General features: G+C 41.4%; 2 long non-coding RNA genes across 3 annotated transcripts in view; both read right to left on the bottom strand.

Annotated features, from left to right (window-relative positions):
* The window catches only part of LOC308575952, an 85,622-nt gene that overhangs the window by 19,606 nt on the left and 52,191 nt on the right, over window positions 1-13,825 (bottom strand). The window lies entirely within an intron of this gene.
* On the bottom strand, window positions 942-12,442 carry LOC308576138. Its single transcript, XR_014003117.1, has 3 exons — window positions 12,358-12,442; window positions 2,434-2,610; window positions 942-1,005 (listed from the first exon to the last, which is right to left on the bottom strand). It is a non-coding gene; the product is annotated as an uncharacterized lncRNA (long non-coding RNA).

Raw genomic sequence — 13,825 nt, 5'->3', positions numbered from 1 at the left:
GAGGCAAGACCATTGTTATAAAAATATGAGTTGGGGGTTGTTGTTTTTAAGTTTATTAAGTCATCCACCAAGACCGCCACCAATTTTCAAGTGATCTACAAAAAAGTTTGAGAAGCACTAAAAAACCAAAGGTGAGACGCGGGTGGCGCTGTGGGTTAAACCACAGAGCCTAGGACTTGCGATCAGAAGGTTAGCGGTTCAAATCCCCACGACGGGGTGAGCTCCCGTTGCTCAGTCCCTGCTCCTGCCAACCTAGCAGTTTGAAAGCACGTCAAAGTGCAAGTAGATAAATAGGTACCGCTCCGGCGGGAAGGTAAACGGCATTTCCGTGCGCTGCTCTGGTTCGCCAGAAGCAGCTTAGTCATACTGGCCATATGACCCGGAAGCTGTACGCCAGCTCCCTCGGCCAATAAAGCGAGATGAGCGCCGCAACCCCAGAGTCGGCCACGACTGGACCGAATGGTCAGGGGTCCCTTTACCTTTACGAAACCAAAGACCCAATCAAGGTTCCCCAGCATCTCCACTAGTTTGGCCCAATATGGTTTTCCTCTTTTGCAGTAAGCCATAAAGTGCTGTAGTGTGAATGGAGTACATCTGGGGACAATTGTCCTCGTTCCCCTAACCTGTTTCAGTAGATGCGTCTGGGGTGGTTCATCTATGCACTTACATCACTTGATTTCTCATCACACATTTACACAACACATGAGGACGCACAGCTGAATGTGTGAATGGCCTCAAGTGAAATGGGTTCAAGGCAATATGTACGTATGTGATGGTGCGTTCACATATGCAAACCAGCACTTGATGCTACAGCCAGCAAGCAATGAGCTTGATTGTGTGAACCAGTCATAACTCACCGCTCTGACACAAATTATTTCTCTGCCTCAAGACGAAACTAATGTTCTGTGCTATGGGCTGGATTGTTAATCAAGTCTCATCCTCCGAAGGTGACAGAACAGACTTCTTCACCCTCCTTCCGTCTCTCCTTGATTTCACATTGAGAAGCTGCAAGCAGAAGACACGACAGTGTGACAATCTACTTGATCCAAATCCTGCTCTGCATTATTCATGCATTTCTTTCCCATTGCTCACATTTTTGTTAGCCTTCATTCAGCCAAAAGCATGTTGAATGTTTCCCTGTTTTAGATGTTCTAATCTCTTATGGGTTCCCTCCCCCCCCCCCTTGCAGAAATGAGGTGTGTGCATTTGTGAAGGATCCTTCTATAACAGCTAATTCTCCCCTCCTTTACACCCCTTCCTAAACAATATATGTGCATAATCTCTTTACATAAGAAAGAATCAGAAAGGAAGAGCAATAAGGTAGGAGAGAGCCACACCTTCTTTTGCTACCCTGCACAATTTAAGCCAAATCCCAAACAGACAGAGTCAGTACACGGTATAACATTTGTCCTTCATGGGGCAGCTCTTGGAAGATGAATGCCCACAGATACACACACTAAAATATTTCACTGGCGTGGATCCCCTTCAGTACTATTGCTCAGGCACATGGTTTATTTATTTCTATTTATTTATTTTTTAAAAATTAAACATTAAAAAACAACACATGATACTGTCTGCCAAGAGGGCTTTGCCTTCTTCATTCCCTCCTCACCCTACAACTGCCCCCCACCCAAAAAAAGGCAATGTATAGGTTCCCCCTTATTTTTTGGTTTGCTTTGTAATCTCTACTCTTGGCAGTTATTTTGTAGGAAACAGAAAGCGTTGTCAGTCTGCAGCTTCTTCCTCACTCTCGCTCTTCCTTTCTCTTATTAAATTGTAAAGCCCCATGGGCACTCAGACGTGCTTGGCTTCTATCTTCATCACTCAAGCAGTGATACTGCACTGCAGGGATGGGGAGGCAGCGGCAAGAATCCCTGGAGGGACTCAACTGCTCATCAGAAGGACTGGTATCTAGGCAACCAGCCTCCCCTGCCTGAGACAAGCAGAAACAGCTGGGAGCTTTGAAAACTAGGAAAAGCTACTGTAAAATGAGCAAGAAGGGAGGAGGGTGGGGAGAGAGAGAGAGAGAGGTTGGCTGCCTTCTTGTAGGCATAACATTTGCCCAGCTACAGATGACCGCCATGGCCAAACTTCAAACGGCCACTTTTTCTCTCTGAACCATGCACTGAACTCAAGGCTGCTTCGATTAAATTGGTCTTGCCTATACACCCAGTAAATGGTGGCGACTGGAGCTGATGGGATTTGTAGTATAAAAACACCTGGAGGGCACCAGGTTGTGGAAGACTGATTTCAACGTCAGGAAGGAAGTCCGGCCGTGAACCAGGAATAACACTCCCAAGCATAGGAGCAAAGTTGATAGGCATTGCCATTCAAATGGTGTGCGTCTTATGATTGATTATGTGGGGCAGGGCTTGCCTGCCCCCTTCCCCAATATTTTATTCAAGATGCCACCCTGCTTCCAAGTACACTTACCTGTAGGATGAATGCATGAGGTTTAAATTCCACGCCTAAGAGAAATAACGAGCAACTCAAACATTCGTAGCTAGGGGGGGAATGACCTCCTTTTCCTCTCGCTAGCAACCAGGAGTCCTCCTCAAATCATGTCAGAGAAAGGCAATCCTGATCAGAGGTTGGTGTTTCCAGACAGACCTGAGTTTGTAGGCAACAGCAGAAGTGAATTTCTGTGAATGGATCCTTGTTTGGAGCACACTTGTAATGGAAAGGCATTCATGCCAGTGGCGTAGCGTGGGGGGTGCAGGGGGGGCCGGCCGCACCGGACGCAACATCTGGGGGTTAGGGTTAGGGGGCGCAAATCCACGGGTTAGGGGGCACAAATTACTTGCCTTGCCCCGGTGCTGACAACCCACGCTACGCCACTGATTCATGCTGAGGCTTTCTGAGTAAAAAAAACCCCCAAAACCCTTCTGCTTATCATAGGAAGTACATACTTGGATAGAAAAGATTCCTAGTCCAGCTAACTCAAGTAGTTGGAGAAACAAAGGCAGCCATGCTTGCTGTTTTGTTCTCGGGAGAGAGATCGCGATCCCAGATGACCTCGCCTTGAGGTCCGAAGGGAGAAGTGGAAGCTGCAACCTCAGAATTCCATTCTGCATCAAAGAAAAGAGGGTCACCCAGTTCAAAAGGACAGCAACAGTTTAGGAAGCTGAAAGTCTCTTGCTTTATCTGTTTTCACCCCATGCTAAGCCTCTTATCTCAGCAAGCTGAGTTGCACCCCACTTCCAACACTCCCAGCATCTGTTTATTTCTCTCTTTAAAAAATCAGTTCCTCCTCTTGGAGAGGAGGGAATGAAAACACACAATTCATTTGGCCATCAAAAATCACTCCCGTGTATATAAACCATTAACTTCCTGGCCAAGCCAGGAAGCAAATTGTATGTATGACACATACATGTAGCCATTGCATCTTCAGCGGCACCTAAGCCACTTGTAAGAGTGATCTCATGTCGGGGGGAGGGCAAGGAAGGGGAGAAGCAGGTTCTTGAATTGAGATGTCTGTCATACGCCTCCCCATGCTGTGTTATCCCATGTGATCTTTGCCACAAGTACACAAGCTGTAACCCGATTCAATGATATTTTTTCCAATATTTCTTTACAAAGAACTGAAACCTAAACAAAAGAATAGCAAGTGTTTTCTAATACAGTTGATTTTATGAGTTTTAGTAGATTAGTCTATGAACTGAATGTGCTTATGGGAGGAAGGGGACAATATTTCTGAAGCGAGATGCTACCAAGGTATTTCCTTTTTCTTTTTGGATGATGCACATCTGTGTTCCATAGCTGGCATAATCTTATAAGAGGCAGCCCTCCCCTGTGTGTGAGAGAAGGGAGAATGCCTCCTAGGAAGGTGCAGATTTTATGAGTGCTTGTATTAAACAAATAATAACCACAGCATTTGAACTATTGCTATCAAGTGTTCTGAACACTCCATGTGCATTATTAAGCAGTAACCCTTGTAAAAACCCTGCAACGCACATCAGTATTGTTATTTGCTTCCAGACAACCTGTTTATTGAACATTCATCCTGATTTGTTTGCACAAAGTTTCAGGGGACTTAGATGAAATCAGCTATTTACCAAGCATTCACCCTGTTTGCAGGTAATGGAGGGGCTGGGGAAACAACTGAGGAAGAATGAAATGTGGTTCCTGATGCACCTCCCCACACGACCATCAATTGTTTTGAAAACACCTGATGGAACTGCACTTAAGATTGCATCTCTGCCTTTCACATAAGCACAGCAAGAGCGGGAGAGAGGATTTATTAAAATCTATATGCTGCGCATCTGGCTGGGTTGCCCCAGCCACAGTAGGCACTTCCCAACAAAACTAGTAAAAACACAATACAATAGGGTTGCCATACACCCAGAATACTGCAGCCGCAGTAAAAATCTATTAGAACAAAAAAAATACCATGGTGGTTCTCCCCGTTAGAAGCAATATCTTTGAAAAAATGGAATATGAGGGCTAATTGGCCGACATACAGAGAGCTGTTAACTGAAGGTAAAATTAAAAGACTTTGAGGAGATAAGAGAACTGGTAACAGATTGGTTACAGTATCATCAATTAAATGATATTTTTGTGATAGATAAAAAGGAAGGTTTTAGTTATGAATCATCAAAATTTCAAAAAGATGTTTTAGAAAATTATTGTCGAAAATGTATAATTTGCTCATGGAGTGGCATACAAAAGATGAACAGGTTAAATCTGTAATGATACAATGGGCAAAAGACTTGCGACATAATATACAAATGGCAAAGTGGGAGAAGCTATGGAAAACAGAATTGAAATTCACGGCATGTTGTTCACTGAAAGCATATGAAAATGATGTATAGGTGGTATTTGACACCCGTCGAGTTAGCAAAAATGTACAGAACAAGTTCAAATATTTGCTGGAAATGTAAAGAAAAAGAAGGTACCTTTTATCATATGTGGCGGACGTTTAAAGTAACTAAAGATTTCTGGGAGATGATATATAATGAAATGAAAAAAAAATGTTTAAAATAACTTTTGTTTAAAAACCAGAAGTTTTACTAGGAATTATAGGTACCGAGATACCAAAGGATCAGAAAAGATTGTTTATGTATGCGACAACAGCTGGACGGATGCTACTAGCCCAGAGGTGGAAGGAAGAAACTACCTGACCAGAGAAGAATGGCAAACCAAGTTGATAGACTATGCCGAAATGGCAAAATTAACTGGGAAGCTCAGAAATCAAGAAGACAAGAACTTAAATAAGGAATGGGGAAAGTTTATATTTTATTTACGAGACCACTGTAAACAGGTTAAAACATTAGCAGGATTTTAATCACACTTGTAAAGTAATGGAAAGTATGGATAATTTAGAAGGATTAAAAATTTGGATAAGTATTGATATGCAGTTAGAAAAAATACCATTAGGACCCATGGAAGGGATGGGGGGGAGGAGTCAGGAGATTCAGAGCAATCTTGACATGTGGAGTCAGAACTGATTTTTGTTGTATGTATATACCTTTAAAAATCAAATAAAAAAATTATGCAAAATATCGCAGCCACAAGCAGTGTCCGGGCAGAAATCAACTAAATGTCCAGGAAAATCCAGACGTATTACAGCCTAGGTCAGCAGTATCAATTTCCCTCAGAAATAGCTCAAAAACGTCCAGTTTCTTTGCATTTTTGCAAAAAGAGCTCAAAAACTTTTCTGTTTGGATTTTCACTTTTTGAAATATGGCAACCCTACAACACAACATCACACACTAAAAACTTCCCTAAGCAGGGCTGCCTTCAGATGTCTTTCAAAAATCACATAGCAAACAAGCCTTACTTCCTCCCTCCCCAAAGGAGAGGGGGCACAACCTAGCCGAGCCTTCTCTAGCCATTTACAGCTCTGTAGTCCTTAAGCCCTTCATTTGCTAACTAGCATAGCTATGCATTGTGAAGTTTCACTGCAAAATCTCCCACCATTTTCAGGTGGGATTCACCAGCAACTGTGTTGGATTGAGAGGTCTTGTGCAACCGACCCACTTCCCCCACCAAGTCAGGCTTCTTGCTGTAAGGGAAAGTGACAGAGAAATGCCCTAGAAAGTGGGGGGACAGCACTTGTTTTGATGCATATCATCTAACCTCCCCCATAAACAAATCAGAATGAATATTCATTAAACAGTCAACATTATCTAATCTCCCTGAAAACCTAGTAAGATGAATGCTCAATGAGCAGGTTACCTGGAAGCACCCGTAGCATATAAAATGAGAGGCACAAATACAAGATGGGTGACACCTGGCTTGAGAGCAGTACATGTGAAAAGGATCTAGGAGTCTTGGTTGACCACAAACTTGACATGAGCCAACAGTGTGACGCGGCAGCTAAAAAAGCCAATGCGAAGAGGAGGAGGCGAAGGAGGAAGAGGCAGAGGAGGAACAGGAGGAAGTAGAGAATCAAAACACCCGAATTTAAATCGGTTAAAACTTAAAATCTAAACCGACAAATTACTGACTTGTTAATAGATAAAAGCAATAATGAATCTCAAAATTTTAACATGGAATGTTAATGGACTGAATGAAAAAACAAAAAGGAATAAAATTGCAAATGTGTTGAAGAAGAAAAAACTGGATGTAATTTGTATACAAGAGACTCATGTAACCAAAAAGCACAAACATGTATTAATAAATAAGAACCTGGGAACAGAATTCATAAACTCCGGGAGAGAGAAAAAAAGGGGAGTGGTAACATATGTCGACGAAAAATGGGAACCCAAACTGACCTATAAGGATGAAGAAGGAAGGATACTGGGGGTTCAAATAAGCTTCCAAGGAGAAAAGATCGATGTGGTAAACATCTACGCCCCAAACACAAATAGGTCAGAGTTCTACAAAAAATTGGAACAAGTGTTACTAGAATTAGGAAATAACAAGATGATATTATTGGGAGACTTTAATGCAGTGCCGACATTAGAAATGGACAGACAAACAGAAAAGAGAAAACGAAAACAAGGAAAGTTACCGGAATCATTTCAAGACTTGGAGGAGAACATGGACCTAACGGATGTATGGAGACATAAGCATCCAACAGAAAAACAGTTTACCTTTTTCTCAGAAGTACACAAAAGCTGGGGAAGAATAGACCAAATTTGGGCCTCAAGAGAAATTACTTTAAGAGCGATAAAATGTGAAATTCAACCGAGAACCTTCTCTGACCATAACTCAATAAGCTTGGAACTAAAAGGAGAATCAAATGGTGGCTTCAGATGGAGACTGAACGATTTTCTGTTGGACAACGATGAGGTCATCGAAAAAGCTAAGGCTACACTAAAAGAGTATTGGGACTTGAACCTCAACACGGGAACAAAAATAGAAACAGTCTGGGACGCCAGTAAGGCGGTTTTAAGAGGTTTTTTCATCCAGCAAAACAACCATAAGAAAAAAATAAAGCAGCAAAAGACAGATGAAATATTTAAACAGCTAAGGGAGCACGAGAAGAAATTAATAGAACACCCGAAAGATGAGCAAAGTTTACAATCAATAAAAATATTACAAAGACAATACTCAATATTAACGAGCCAGGAAATAGAATGGAAAATCAAGCTAATGAAGCAGAGATATTTCGAATCGGCGAATAAAACGGGAAAATTCCTAGCCTGGCAATTGAGAAAAAGACAGAAGCAGAATGTCATAAATAAAATAATGGTAGAAGAAGAATTAATAGTAGACCCAAAAAAAATACAAAAAAGTTTTCTTAAATTTTATGAGGAGTTATATAAGAAAGGAGAAGAAGACCCAGCCCAAATAGAAAAATATTTAGAGAATTGCATAGGGAAAACTGTTACAGAAGAAGAAAGAACCCAATTAAATAGACCCATTAGTATGGAGGAGATTGAGAATGCGGTTCGGTTAAAAAAATGAAATTGGGAAAAGCACCAGGCCCGGACGGGTTATCGGCCAAATATTACAAAGTTTTGGGAGGTCAACTAGCACAAGTACTCTGTGACACCATGAATAATATTCTAAGAGGAGGGAAAATACCCGAATCATGGAGGGAAGCTTTTATAACATTAATCCCTAAACCAGACACGGACAAATCGAACATGAAGAATTACAGGCCAATATCGTTACTAAATAATGATTACAAAATATATGCGGACATCATGGCGAACAGACTGAAAAAATGTTTAATAAAGTTAATTCACAAAGATCAAGCGGGCTTCCTCCCAAATAGATTTCTGAAAGATAATGTGAGGCATGTCATTAATCTAATTGAATATTTGGAGATTAACAATAATATACCGGCGTCCCTGATTTTCATAGACGCAGAAAAGGCGTTCGATAACGTCTCCTGGGGGTTTCTACTAAAATCGATGGAAAAGGCAGGGATTGAGGGTGAATTCTTGAAAGGAATACAAGCAATATATTCAAACCAACATGCCAAATTGATAATAAACAACAACCTTACGAATAGATTCAAAATAGAGAAAGGAACAAGGCAGGGATGCCCCCTCTCCCCGCTCTTGTTCATTTTAGCTTTGGAAGTCTTGGCGAATAAAATAAGGTCAAAAACAGAGATAAAAGGGATTAAAATAGGATTTAAAGAGTATAAATTAAAAGCTTATGCGGACGACCTGATGTTATCCCTAGAAGAGCCGCAAGAAAGCGTGGGCAAAGTATTAGAGATTATGGAGGAGTACGGCAAAATATCGGGCTTCAAGCTGAACAAAACCAAAACAAAAATGTTGACGAAGAACCCGAGAAATGATGCGAAGGAAAGATTAGAGAGACAATATGGAATCAAAGTGGCTAAAAAAATAAAATATTTAGGAATCTGGCTTACACCCAAAAACATAAATTTAATTGAAGATAACTATACGCCAACATGGAACAAAGTGAAAAAGGACTTGGATGTTTGGAACAGAGTAAATCTTTCGTGGCTGGGCAGGATGGAAGCAATAAAAATGAACATACTCCCTAAGATGCTGTTCCTATTTCAAAATATACCGGTTATCAGAGGGACTAAAATATTTAAGGACTGGCAGAAGACCCTTTCAAGATTCATATGGCAGGGAAGAAGGCCAAGGATCAGATTCAAATTACTAACAGACCGAAAGGAGAGAGGAGGATTGGCAGTACCGGATTTAAAATTATATTACGAAGCGGCTTGTCTTTGCTGGGTCAAAGACTGGATAACCTTAGAGGATACGGACTTATTAGACCTGGAAGGGGCCGATAATAGATTCAGTTGGCATGCCTACCTCTGGTCAAATAAAGAAAAAGTACACAAAAGGTTTTCGAGCCATATCATTAGAGGTCCTTTGTATGAAGTCTGGGAAAGAAATAAGAAACTGCTGGAATGGAGAACACCCTGGTGGCTATCCCCAACAGATATTTTATCAATCAAAAAAACAAATATGGAAGAGCGAAAATTGACATATGAAGATCTACTAGTAAGATCCCAAGACAGCTGGAAACTAAGACCATATGAAGAACTAAAGGAGAAGTTGACGGGTTGGATACAGTATCATCAAATTAATGCAAAATGGACAGAAGATAAAAAAACAGGAATGAATGAAAAGAAGTCGAAATTTCAGATTGAAGTAATTGAAAGTAAATCGAAGATATTATCTAAGATGTACAATATACTATTGGAATGGGAAACTAAAGATGAAGAGATCAAAGAAGTTATGGTCAAATGGGCGATAGATCTGGGGCATAGTATAGAATACGAAAAATGGTCAAAATTGTGGAGTGAGGGATTAAAATTTACGGCAAGCGCTGCAATTAGGGAAAATTTGGAAAAGATGATTTACAGATGGTACCTAACACCAGAAAAACTGAGTAGAATGTACAAAACTGCAGACAAGGCTTGCTGGAAATGTAAAACAAAAGAAGGCAACTTTATACACATGTGGTGGACATGTGAGGAAATCAAAAAATTTTGGGACCAGATATATAATGAGTTAAAAAAGATATTTAGATACACATTCCCCAAAAACCCAGAGGCCTTTTTACTAGGGATGGTCGGGAAAGAAATTCAGGAAAAAGATAAAACTCTATTCCAATATTCAACAGCAGCGGCCAGGATGCTAATCGCTCAAAATTGGAAAAGCACAAATCTTCCAACGGTGAGGGATTGGCAATTAAAACTATACGACTTTATCGAATTGGCAAGATTGACACAAAGAATTAGAAATCATAAAAATGCAAAGCTAAAAGAGGATTGGAACAAATTTATGGTTTATTTTGAAGGTAATTTTAAAAACTTACCAAATACAGCAGGTCTGTTTTAAAACTTCCGATGTGCAAATTAAAAATAATATACCAGCGGTAAAAATGAAACTATTGAAAGTATATACCCGAAATCAGTAGGGAAGGAAGTCGTTGTTTTTATGTTATCTGTTGTAGTTTTTTGTCTCTTTTTTACCTTATTTGATTTTTTTTTCTTTTCTCACTTTTTCTTTTTTTCTTTTTTTTCTTTTTAGTATGAATGTATTTGTTTTTTCTTGTTGTGTGTATAAAAGGAATTCAATAAAAAGAATAAAAAAAAAAAAGCCAATGCAATTCTGGGCTGCATCAATAGGAGTATAGCATCTAGATCAAGGGAAGTAATAGTGCCACTGTATTCTGCTCTGGTCAGACCTCACCTGGAGTACTGTGTCCAGTTCTGGGCACCACAGTTCAAGAAGGACACTGTCAAACTGGAACGTGTCCAGAGGAGGGCGACCAAAATGGTCAAAGGCCTGGAAACGATGCCTTATGAGGAACGGCTAAGGGAGCTGGGCATGTTTAGCCTGGAGAAGAGGAGGTTAAGGGGTGATATGATAGCCATGTTCAAATATATAAAAGGATGTCACATAGAGGAGGGAGAAAGGTTGTTTTCTGCTGCTCCAGAGAAGCGGACACGGAGCAATGGATCCAAACTACAAGAAAGAAGATTCCACCTAAACATTAGGAAGAACTTCCTGACAGTAAGAGCTGTTTGACAGTGGAATTTGCTGCCAAGGAGTGTGGTGGAGTCTCCTACTTTGGAGGTCTTTAAGCAGAGGCTTGACAACCATATGTCAGGAGTGCTCTGATGGTGTTTCCTGCTTGGCAGGGGGTTGGACTCGATGGCCCTTGTGGTCTCTTCCAACTCTATGATTCTATAATAATAATAACAACAACAACAACAACAACAACAACAACAACAACAACAACAACAATAATAATAATATTTTTTTTTTGTACCCTGCCCATCTGGCTGGTTCTCCCCAGCCACTCTGGATAGCTTCCAACAAAGATTAAAAATACATTAAAATGTCACACATTAAAAACTTCCCTGAACAGGGCTGCCTTCAGATGTCTTCTAAATGTCAGGTAGTTGTTTATCTCTTTGACATCTGATGGGAGGGCGTTCCACAGGGCAGGCACCACTACTGAGAAGGCCCTCTGCCTGGTTCCCTGTAGCTTTGCTTCTCGCAATGAGGGAACCACCAGAAGGCCCTCGGCGCTGGACCTCAGTGTCCGGGCAGAACGATGGGGGTGGAGACGCTCCTTCAGGTATACTGGACCGAGGCCGTTTAGGGCTTTAAAGGTCATCACCAAGACTTTGAATTGTGCTCAGAAATGAGAAAAAGAGTGGCTCTAACTTCCATCTCCTGCTTGCACTGACTCTTTGAATACTTCTCCCTCCAAAGGGCAGCCCCATATGGCTCTCCTGGTCTTTTCTGGTAGCCTTCTCCCATCAAGCTCACACAATGCTACTTGCCAGGAGACAAGAAATAGACCCAGAGGGCCTTGGCAGGAGCATTCCAAAGCTAAAAATAACTATGGGTCAGCTGTGAAGGAGCCTGAGGCCCTTCACTGCCCCCTCCCTTTCTCCCTATACCTTTCCATGCACAGCTGGTGCTGCAGTCACCAAGAGGACAAACAGCCCCATGACAAATCCTGGGTCTGCCTCTTTCCATCAACAACTCCCCCCTCCTCTTCTCCTCCAGGCATCTCTGCTACTAGAAGCTAGGTTGCTGCTAAATTATTACAGGGAGTAGATAAGAAAGAAAGAAAGAAAGAAAGAAAGAAAGAAAGAAAGAAAGAAAGAAAGAAAGAATGCACAACGCTGTTCTGGAAGCAAGGATGGGGGAAACCATCCATTTCCGTTTCTCATTCTTCCAAGTTCTTAAGTTCAGTTCTCCCCATTTCTACCTCGGTTTGCACTTAAAGGGGGCAATCCACCTGAAAATTCACCAGTGAATTTCCCCTAATATACAAATATGTGTGCATTTTTGCCTAATGTAAACATTTTTGCAATCTTCCCTGATATAATGCATTTTAAAACGTTGCTTTTGCTGGTACATTTGCATTCTTATGCACACCTCACACTAGTATAATTACATTACAAAATTCAGAGAAGCGTGCATTTTGAAAGATGGCTGCGCTCACCTTTCAACATGAACTGAATCAAATTTCTCCCCCCGTCCTTAGCTGGAAGCAACCCTTTCATTCAGTCAACACTGACAGAACACCTTGTGGGGATTTGGGATTATAGCGAGAAGATAGTTATTGAGTCTTGTCCTGTTCTTATCAAATGCATTTCAATCAAACATTCCCTTTTAGGCCCCCTTAAATAATATTCCAGTATCTTTCCAACAGCTGCATAATTTAACTTTGTCTGCTTTTCCTTTCAGTCAAGCTGCCGTTCAATTAGCATTTGCTATAGTTATTTTAACAAACATTACCAACTTAAGTCCCGTTGATTTTAGAAAGGAACATTTACGTATAGACTTTATTCTCCCACTGTAATCAGTGGTGATTAAGACTGCAGCCCTATTCAAAAACAACTACTGTACAAAAATGTTGTTTTAAGTAGATTGGACTCCATAGCCTCTTTGGCTAATTCAGATAGATGCTGGTGATGTCATGTTGATACTGCTTCTTGGCGGCAGAGAACGTGGGTATGTCCTCTTTTAGGTCAGAAATTGTTCTTATTTTGCTTGGGGGAAAATCTTTGATATTTGTAGATGTTCATGACTTAAAATCCTATGATCTGAGGAGCAACAGATGGATCCCTGGAGCCCTTATGGTTTCAAAAGGACTTATACTTCAAGGTTGGAAGGACATAAAAAATAATTTTATTTACAAGCATGCACATTGTTGCAAACTGCCCTAATTTCTGAGCAGTGTGAGATTCCAGGGGTCCCAGACGCTTACGCAAGGTTTGTGTTTCCTTTTGGAAATGAGGCACAGTGGAGACTGTGGAATCTTTGGGATTTATGGTTCATTTACACATATACACAGCTTGTCAAGGGTGCTTGCAGCCAAAGGAAGGCACACGGCAGAGACTTCACTCTTTATGGTCAAAGGTAATGCTTACAGTCACTTCTACAGCTCTGGATAGCTGCACACACAAATCTAGAGTCTTGGTAGCTACTCCCAGGTGCGTATTGCAGCAACTGGGCACCACTCCCCCTCCACCATTTTATGTACCTTCCCTTGACAGGCTGCGAACAGGTAGCTGGAGACTACGCCTGTGTGGAAACATCCTCTACTCTTCCTGCTTCAATTCTCTCCTAGTTCTGGGAGACAGTGGTGCAGGCAAGGCGGGGAGAAGCACTTGACCCTTCACTTGCCTGGCCGGCCTCTTCCTCCTCCCTTTCTGAGCCATCCTGCACTCCACTCTCCAGCTTTGAAGCTTCCCCTTGCCTCCTGCCTGGTTCAGGTGCCCACAAAACCACTTCCCTCGTCTCCCGAGGGCACCTTTGCCCAGTTCCTGACACAACCTGAACCTACTTTGGAGGAGTTCACAGCATTAACAGCCCAAAAGGATCTTGTTTCTCCCATAGCCACAGCCTTGGATTCAAACAGAAATCAAACAACATGCTCTGCCTCTCCCGCTTGCTGATTTTCTTCT

Source organism: Podarcis bocagei, assembly GCF_964188305.1.
Source record: "Podarcis bocagei genome assembly, chromosome: 1".
Classification (NCBI taxonomy): Eukaryota; Metazoa; Chordata; class Lepidosauria; order Squamata; family Lacertidae; genus Podarcis; species Podarcis bocagei.
The sequence above is the reverse complement of the archived record's forward strand: the minus strand, read 5'-3'. Positions and strand labels throughout refer to the sequence as shown.